The sequence below is a fragment of the Adiantum capillus-veneris genome, chromosome 22, assembly GCF_014529385.1.
Source record: "Adiantum capillus-veneris isolate H3 chromosome 22, ASM1452938v2, whole genome shotgun sequence".
Classification (NCBI taxonomy): domain Eukaryota; kingdom Viridiplantae; phylum Streptophyta; class Polypodiopsida; order Polypodiales; family Pteridaceae; genus Adiantum; species Adiantum capillus-veneris.
The window spans coordinates 102,826,148-102,835,409 of record NC_140952.1 but is presented as its reverse complement, the minus strand read 5'-3'; the positions used below and the strand labels follow the sequence as shown (position 1 = coordinate 102,835,409).

At 40.4% G+C, this 9,262-nt stretch overlaps 1 pseudogene; it reads right to left on the bottom strand.

The window, feature by feature from the left end:
• Nucleotides 1-4,428: 4,428 nt before the first annotated feature.
• Nucleotides 4,429-7,525, bottom strand: LOC147429933 (uncharacterized; annotated as a pseudogene).
• Between the last annotated feature and the right edge of the window lie 1,737 nt (nt 7,526-9,262).

Below are 9,262 nucleotides of genomic sequence, written 5' to 3'. Positions count from 1 at the left end.
TGTTGATTCCTTTGCTTGTGGTCGAATCTGTTTTTGTCATGTATGATGTGCAGTATGCAGCAGCTCCATGAGGGTTGAAAATAAACTGAATATCAAGATTGCCATCCCACAATGTGCATAGTGTTTTGTTGAAATTGTTTGTGTATATATCTTTTGGTTGTCTTTTGAGCAAAAGTGTTGGTTTTGAGAGCGATATTGAGAGTGTCTCAAGGTACATGTCTTCATCCATGCTTAAAGAGGATAACCAATCATCAAAACTCATTTCAGGGCAATGTGGTAAAGCTGCAAGTTGGCTTTCGAGTTGTTTCTTATTTGCAAGAAGCATGGATTTCCTTTCTTCACTTGGTTGTATTGTGCGCAAGACAGTCGTTTGCCATGCAGGCGGTCTTGGAAATCCGAAACGGCAATGCTTCTTGCATGTTCTTCGATGGGAATGGATTTGTACTTTTTGTAGGTCAACACCCAATTCATCTTTGTTACTTGAGATGTATTTATCAACAAAAGCAATCACTTCTTTATCATCAGAAATCCCAAGCTTTGGAGAATTATCAATCCAAATTAATCCATGGTCATGTTGGCTTCCCCTATGCTGAAATTCAGTGACAAAAAAAAAAACCATGATTTGGCCAAGTATTTTTGAATTTTGTTTCAACTCTTTCTTGAATGCATTGAATCTATGGACATAGTATCAAGCTATAGTGATAGGATCCACACGACCCAATGCACAGATATAGTGTGCACTAGATTGGAAATTAGATTCGTTGATTTGTGGATTAAGCGTAGCAAGACATTCGTGCAATGGCTTCCATCTTTGCTCTGCACACGATAGAGTGAAAAAAAAGGTAGGCTGACCTATTTGTCAAATCATGGCAAAGACATTACACTTGAGTTTGGCCTTGTAATCCGATGACGTTCGCAAAGTTCAAAGTCATGATATCCTAGTTGGGATGATAGTATTAACACTCTGTTGAATCTATGGACATAGTATTGAGCTGTAGTGATAGGATCCGCACGACCCAATGCGCGGATATAGTGTGCACTAGATTGGAAATTAGATTCGTTGATTTGTGGATTAAGCGTAGCAAAACATTCGTGCAATGGCTTCCATCTTTGCTCTGCACACGATAGAGTGACAAAAAAGGTAGGCTGATCTATTTGTCGAATCATGGCGAAGACATTACACTTGAGTTTGGCCTTGTAATCCGATGACGTTCGTAAAGTTCAAAGTCATGATATCCTAGTTGGGATTATAGTATTCGCTCAATGTTAGTGTTGTTTTGAACATATTTTGCGCATAGTTGCTTGCCTTGAAAATTTCCCTTGCATAGATGTACCCATATAGAGCCAAGCACCTTGCCGATGATAATCTTCATCACTTTGAAGAACAAATTTTCAATATCCAAGGTGAAGCGTCTATCTTTGTTTTTTAGTTCCCATTGCGCCACCTTCAAGTAATTTTTTTTCGCAAGGTCTGCGTAGGCTCTTCTTTTTCCAAAGAACAAAGCTGGAAATGATAATTCCTCACAATCGGTATCATCGAATAAGCTCAAAGGGAAAAATCCTTCACAAGGTGCAACGCTATGGACATGTGCACTATGATCGATGACTTGTTGTGAAGAATAGATGCCATGGACAAGGGTGTCTGAATGCTCATTCACCAACTCATCAACCTCATCTTCTTCATGCAACACTACATCTGGACTCATGTGAAAACTAGAAACCCAAGCTTCATTAATGGAGGCTTTGTGCTCTATGTATAAAGGGGTTCCAATCAAGTCTTTCAATGCTTGGAGCACATAAAAGGGACGTACACCACCACTAAGGTATGCATGGGCATACTCAAGTTTACGCTTAATCTCGACAAGGATTGTAGCGTGCTCACTACTAAAACGCGGCAAGATTGCTTAAATTCTTGTTAAGTATGCCATGACATTAACAACACTCCCTCGCAGCCCAAACTGACCCTCATAATTCAGCTCTTGTATTTGAGTGAAAGGAATGCGAAGTGATACAAGACGTTTCTCAATTGCATTTAACAATGCAATGCTTGCAATACTTTCATTGAGCAGAGAATGTGGATAAATACAAAAGAGCGGCTTTCTTTGAGCTTTTAAGCTTTGCTTGCAAGAGAAACAAACTCTTTTGTCTACAACAGAGTTAAATGTTTGCAATCCTGTCAAGGTTTGAAGAAGAGACGCTTCGAGTAGGGTCAAAACAATGCAAATTCTTTTGGAACACAAGACTACCACAACTTAAACATGCATATGCAGGAGTGTCTTGTATTTCCACTACATATTTTCGTTTCTTAGATCTCTTATTTGATTGAGGAACAACATTGTCTTCATGCAACATTTTCCATATTGAGTAAACTTTGTTTTGAATTTGTTTCAAAGTGTAAGAAGAACAGACTTGTGTTTGAAATTGAGAAGCTATATGCGATGCTGTTTCATTTGGAAAAGTCTTCACAACATCAAGCAATCTACCGGCAAGATCTTTAGGCTAAGAGCAATGCTTACGTTTCTCGATCGTAGCTGATTGTGGAAAAACAAACAATCCACCTTGACAAATAAAGACCAACAAGCCACGAGAGGAGGAAGAAGATGCAACACAAGGATTAGCATTGAAGGAATGTTGATGATTTTGTTCTTGAAACACATGAACAATACATTGAAACTCCAAGACAGGGCAAGCTAGAGTGATCAAATTGATTGAAAGCAAAACAGAATTTGTTCTTGTACCCATACGTTTGGCAAACTAAAGATTCAAGAGTTTTATCGTCAACATTACAAGCGACACGCTCATCATTCCACAATTTTAGTCACAAACTTGAGATCTCTAAGTCTTGAGAACAAATTTTTGCAACAATATGCTTGGACATAATATTTTCTAGTGAATTGATAGAGATATCTACACCACATACAAACAACAATGCCCTTAAAACATCTTGATTACAAGAAGATTTCTTCCAAAAAGTTGAGTCGATTGAACACTGGATGCCATTTATACCAAAAATAGTTTTATTGCCAAGAGATAATCCCGCCATAATGCCTAGATACAAAAGGATATTCAACAAAATATGACCTTCCTAGAGAAGTGCAAGGCACATTAGCAAAGCTAGTATCTTCCTATTCGGATTTAAAGCGTGTTACATACCCCTTTGCATCAATTGAGAAATGTCCAGCTCTCTTCATTCCCACCAAGGAAGCTTTCAAACTCACTAGATCAGTTTCATACAAGTGCAAAAAAGAAGAGGGTATGCGAAGGACTTGGTCAACAATCTTCCCGTGCAAGGTGACGAAAATATCTTTACCATCACGAGGAACCAGCTTTGCTTGAAGAGTAGGAACTTTCCAAATTTCAACAACTTTGTTACAAGCGAAACAATGAGGATTTGAGCTTTGACGACTGACTTGGGCAGATTTGCAAACTCCACATAAATACTCCAATCCAACGTTGTTGATGTTAATAACCTTAAGAGAACCGAACACCTGAAATTAACCTAAAAAGATCACACAATGCACAAGCAATGTAAACAACCTACGAATAAGAACTCACCGTTTTTCCAAATCTCATGTTGGCAATTTGCTTAACACGGATATCTTTGAAAAGCAACTTCAATTGAGAGGGCAATGGCAGCAGAATAGTGTAGTCCACGACAGACAATGTGTTGGAGAATTGTTTGAAGACATTTATGTTGTGAGACACACAATCATAAAATCCATTCTCTTTGACTTCATTGGAAATGTTATAAAAGTCAGCCTTTCGAGAGGGCACAAACAAAAGCTGCAGCAATAACTAGGAGTCAAAACACTATAAAGAGGACTTAGAGCTGCATATAGAAGCTTATCGTTGCTCTATCAACATCGGCAACAATAAATCTAGTGCCACTAAATGTGTTGAAAAACTGTTCTATATAATTTCTGCCACAACAAAAGTGATAGTATGATGTGCAACCTTGTCCACAAGATCAGCCTTCAAAAATATGCTGTAATTTTCTTTTTGGATTTTATATGTGCCATACTTTGCGAGCACCTCGCCAACAAAGACAAAACGGTAGTTAATAGCATCAAAAAGTTCAGATATAAGAAGGTTAGGTGTACATTGACTCAATGCCAATTGAGATCCAAAGGAATCAACTATAGGTCTTGGCTCTTCTTTAATAGATGCCAAGCCCAACGAACGACTCACACCGGTGGAGGGAGTGGCAATCCCAGTAGAGCTAAGCGGTGTTTGCCCTACAGCACATTGCACACGATACTATTATTATCAATTACACATTCATAAGCCACAGAAACTGGAAACAAAGCTAACCTCTCACAGAGGCCATCCCTCTTGCAATACTAAGGGCCTTTTGAACAGATTTTGGAGACGTTTTCTTGAACTTGGCTTTGGAGCTAAGATTTTTAAATGGTGAGTTTGGAGAATTCACTAAACTACTGACGATCCAAGGCCCCCACTTTCAGACACAACTTCGTGCAAGTTTTCACTACGAGGAGCTGCACTTAAAGTTTCGAAGTAGTCATTGCTTGAATTTGTTGTGAAAGCATCTATAATCAAGAGCAAATTCAAGACAAGCAAGACAACAAGACTCTTAGGCAACAAAAGAGGAAACGAAATGCAAAGGTATATTACCATCCATATTCGAATCCATAGGGCCCAACAATAAAGAGTATTGCTATTGCTTTGATAAAAGATGTGGCTGTAAAGTTTAGGATACTGTACTATAGAGGGAGTATAATTCTCAGCAAGAGTGATCTCAGAATAGGGAAGCTTGTAAAACGTGATGGTTCTTCACATACCTTTAGCTTTTATATACTTACAACTAAAGAGAGAAACTTGATGCATAATCTTGAGTACTTCAAGATAGATACTTTGAAAGTTTCACTCAATGTTTGGTAGTAAATGCAGATTTTTACATTTATTATCATCTGTCATTATATAATATTGGGTCACGACCTGTACACTACATAGAGAGAGACAAAGAGAAAAGGCTCCTCTTTTCATTAACTCTACCTCGACTTTTGCGACAATATAAAATCTACAAACATAAATGAAAATAAACTCAACTATTATTAGAGAGAGGAGAGAGGAGTAGAGAGGTGCAAGAATGCAAATGAAATGAGAGCTACAACTAAAAGTAAATTAGGGTAACTAAAGAAGAGAAACTAGTAACTTAAAACTTTATAAAGATTTGAGGTAAATCATTCTAAATCAACACATCAAAACGGATTTATTTCCATTCTTACTTTACAATATAAACAATGAACCATGAGATCATTCAATATAATATTCAAAGTTAAATTATTTTCTTTATTTTCTTACATTAAAAAAATAGTCACGGAGCCATAAATTTTCAATGTCGATTGTCCCCAAACCCTTGTTATGGAATTGATATTTTATTATTTATTGCAGCTCACAGGTGGAAAAGACTGGACCCAGCTTGGCCTATGCGAATGGATTTGTATATCATTTACATTTTATTATTCAAGTGCTCTTTTATGAGCTTTGGCCATTTATGACTGGCCGGCCAGTTTGTAACCAATTTGACCATTCAAGAAATCTATAAAACAAATATGTGCAAGAGGGAAATGGTCACTCTTGCACGGGGGGAGATTGCACCCAGTGTTTGTGTTATTCTCCTCCCTTTCCCTTCTCTCTCGCTGTGCCAGCATAGCACTCCACTCTAGGAGGTGCGTCTGCACGTGCTATCTCGCTCTGATACCACTGCTACAGACAGAAGGTGTGGATGCCCTGCAAAATACTCCAAAATAGCACATAGCAAGAAATAAACGACTAAATCTACGTACCTGCCGACTCGCTAGCACATAACCACGACGCATGCAAACAGAGAGAGATAGAGAGCGGAATAGAGCAAGATAGCACGTGTAGACGCACCTCCTAGAGTGGAGTGCTATGCTGGCACGGTGAGAGAGAAGGGAAAGGGAGGAGAATAACACAAACACTGGGTGCAATCTCCCCCCGCGCAAGAGTGACCATTTCCCTCTTGCACGTATTTGTTTTATAGATTTCTTGAATGGTCAAATTGGTTACAAACTGGCCGGCCAGTCATAAATGGCCAAAGCTCATAAAAGAGCACTTGAATAATAAAATGTAAATGATATACACATCCATTCGCATAGGCCAAGCTGGGTCCAGTCTTTCCACCTGTGAGGTGCAATAAATAATAAAATATCAATTCCATAACAACCCTAACCACGTACTCAGCCAATCCAAATAATCCATCAATAGGATTAAATCATGGACCAAGATTGCATCATAGAATGTGGAGCTAATCGTCTTGAATTAAGAGTACCTTGACACAATACCAAAATACATTTTCTATAGCAAACCAAAGCACAAAATTTATCAACAAAATAGACAAGCTTCGAGAAATAAACAACTTCGGAAACATTACACATTAATAAACTCCATCAACACCATACAAATTAGATCTAAAATCTTCAAAATATTCAGCCCGAGAAAATATTGTGCTCGACCTCCGCATATAATCAGCCAAGCAAACCATCTGATCCCGTCAATGGCTGCGTACCACCCTGCAAGAATCATCAAAGACGAGAGCAAAACAGTAAATAAAAGATCCAATGAAATTAAAGCAACAAATAAAAGTAGATAAAACTTCTCTTTAATGCATACCAAAAGCTAACATAGAGATGCCATCGACAAGCCGAACATGACACCGAACCGCCATAGACTGGCAGGCGGGACGACACAACAGAGCAGCGCAGTACACCGCAGCAGAGCTACACAACAGAACGGCCCGATCCACCACAGACCGACGGAGAGGACGATAATGCAGCACAACCACACCGAAAACAGGAGCAACACAATAGATGGGCATCCAAGGTCCGTCACAGATCGGCGAAGGGGACATCCAAACAAAGCAGCACAACCCCGATGCACAGAGTAGCATGGCACCACGTCTTCAAGATCCGCTTCAGATCGGCGAAGGGGACGAGCAAACAGAGCAGCACAACCCTGAGATGCAACACAGCACCAAGGCACGACCCGAATCCACCATAGACCATCGAACCAGGAACACGAGACACCCGTAGAGAAGAACAGCAGAGCATAAGCGCGGCCTAGATCCGCCATAGATTGGCGAGCAGGACGACAAACCACAGCAACACAAGGCCGCAGAGAGGTAGGGCACCGAATCACGCCCAACAACGCCATAGACCAACGAGAGGAACCACACTAACATACAAGCCACCCTTCTCTCAACAAACGCATGTAAGAAGCAGGACAGCAGAGCACAAGCGCGGGCCAGAACCGCCACAAGCCGACAAGCAGGAAGAAGTGCCACCATGCCTTCATGTAGGAAGTAGGACAGCAGAGCACAAGCGCGGCCCAGAACCGCCACAAGCCGACGAGTAGGACGACAGAGCAGAGCAACACAAGAGCGCGCAGAGGCAGCCCATGCACAACACCCACATAGGACCAAGAACCGCCATGGGCCGGCGGGCTTGAACGCACCTTGCTACACCCTACCCACTCCCATTCCCTACTAGGGTTTCATTATACCTACACCTAATGAGAGCTCCATCCACGGAGCTCAAGGAGTCTCCACTCCAAAAGAGGGAAGAATAAAATGCATCCACTCATTATATGGTCTCCCACCAACCTCACTTAAGGCTTCCGGCTTGCAAAAACCTCTTGACCAGCCACCTAACCTTTAATCTCTAGAACCACTCAAAAGACACCCAATCTAATGAACCTATCCTCTCAAGAGCCACTCAAAACCATATAGGTTATTTTTTATTTCTTACTTTTATTTTTAAAATACATGTGACATTTTTCATAGAAAAAAGGGAATACACCACTATGGCCTTAGCCCTTTGGGCACGCCAAAAAGTGTTTTGGAATCTCTACCTTAGATTATTGATGAAAAAATTGACATTTTTTACTACCTACTTTTGTATCAAATTATCTTTTACCCCCGAATTTTCCCTTGGGTTAAGGGGAAGGTCATAGTGGTTACTGTATGTGTGCTTAAAGCTACGAACAATGAAAGCAAATTATACATTAATTAGAGGTTTGTGTGACTAGTCTTGCGTTGTTTGGAGAGAGAGAGAGAGAGAGAGAGAGAGAGAGAGAGAGAGAGAGAGCGCTCAATGCAAACTCTTTCTTCAATCTACATCCTCGTGGTTTGGCTTCTACTTTTTGATCGAGGCATATTATTCATCTTCTTAGATTAAAGGTGGATCAACTAGTGCAGAGTCTTCTCAAGTGCAACCTACCTCCCCTTGCCTCAGCACTAAAGACCACAAGGGTCCTTAATGAAGCCCAAGCCATGGGATCGACGATGCGCAAGCAGGGCTCGAAATCCAAAAACAACTGCATCGTCACTTTGTTCGAGTTTACTTTTTTCCGTTGAGTTTATTTTTTCTCGTTTGTGTTCACATATAAGGGTGTGTTTTTGTATAGATGCCATCAAAAGCTACGTGCCGTGTGGTTAGGGCAGCAATCTGTCAACAAGCAGGTGGTGGGTTCAATTCACCTTGCAGGCATTGACCGTGGCCTTTTTTTGTCCATCCATCCTCCTAAAGATTCCCTCGCTTGGCTTACAACCGCTGATCCATCTCTCAAGCTTCATTGAATACCCCGTGGGACTTAGTGTTGTGACTCCCCTTGTTTAGTCTTCCTAATATGGGGATCATCACACTTTCTCTCCTTTAATAACCAACACATTTAGAACTTGCCAGTAGGTCCAACCACAACCAATTTTGCTTATGGGTTGAGAAGAGTGCACTTAATTTAGGAGATTGCTCATTTGATTATGATCTAGTGCTGTGCACTTCGCTTTTATCTTATGCCTACCTTCTAAGAGGAGAGTTGTCACACAATAGGCCTATCTTACACATTTGCCTCTCTTTTTTTGTGCCAACAGTAGTCACTATATGCATCTTTTTTTTATGGCAAATCACACGAATCCCATGCGAGATGAGAAAGTACATTAGTGAGCACCAACGACTAGCAACGGGTCACGTGGCCACATTCGAACCAATGACCCTGATCACCAAAGATGAATGCTCAAAAAATCAAGCTGATCACTACATGCATCTTATCATAATTATGGTGGTGATTCCATTGAGACATGTGAGGCTCTCCCTACATTGTCTTGCACATTATTATCAATGCCATTGTTCTTGGACATTTGTCATTCGCTACTTTTTACTATCAACTTAATTTACATTCTCTCAGTCACTTAATTTGTGTTTACTTACCTACCATAAATTGTTCT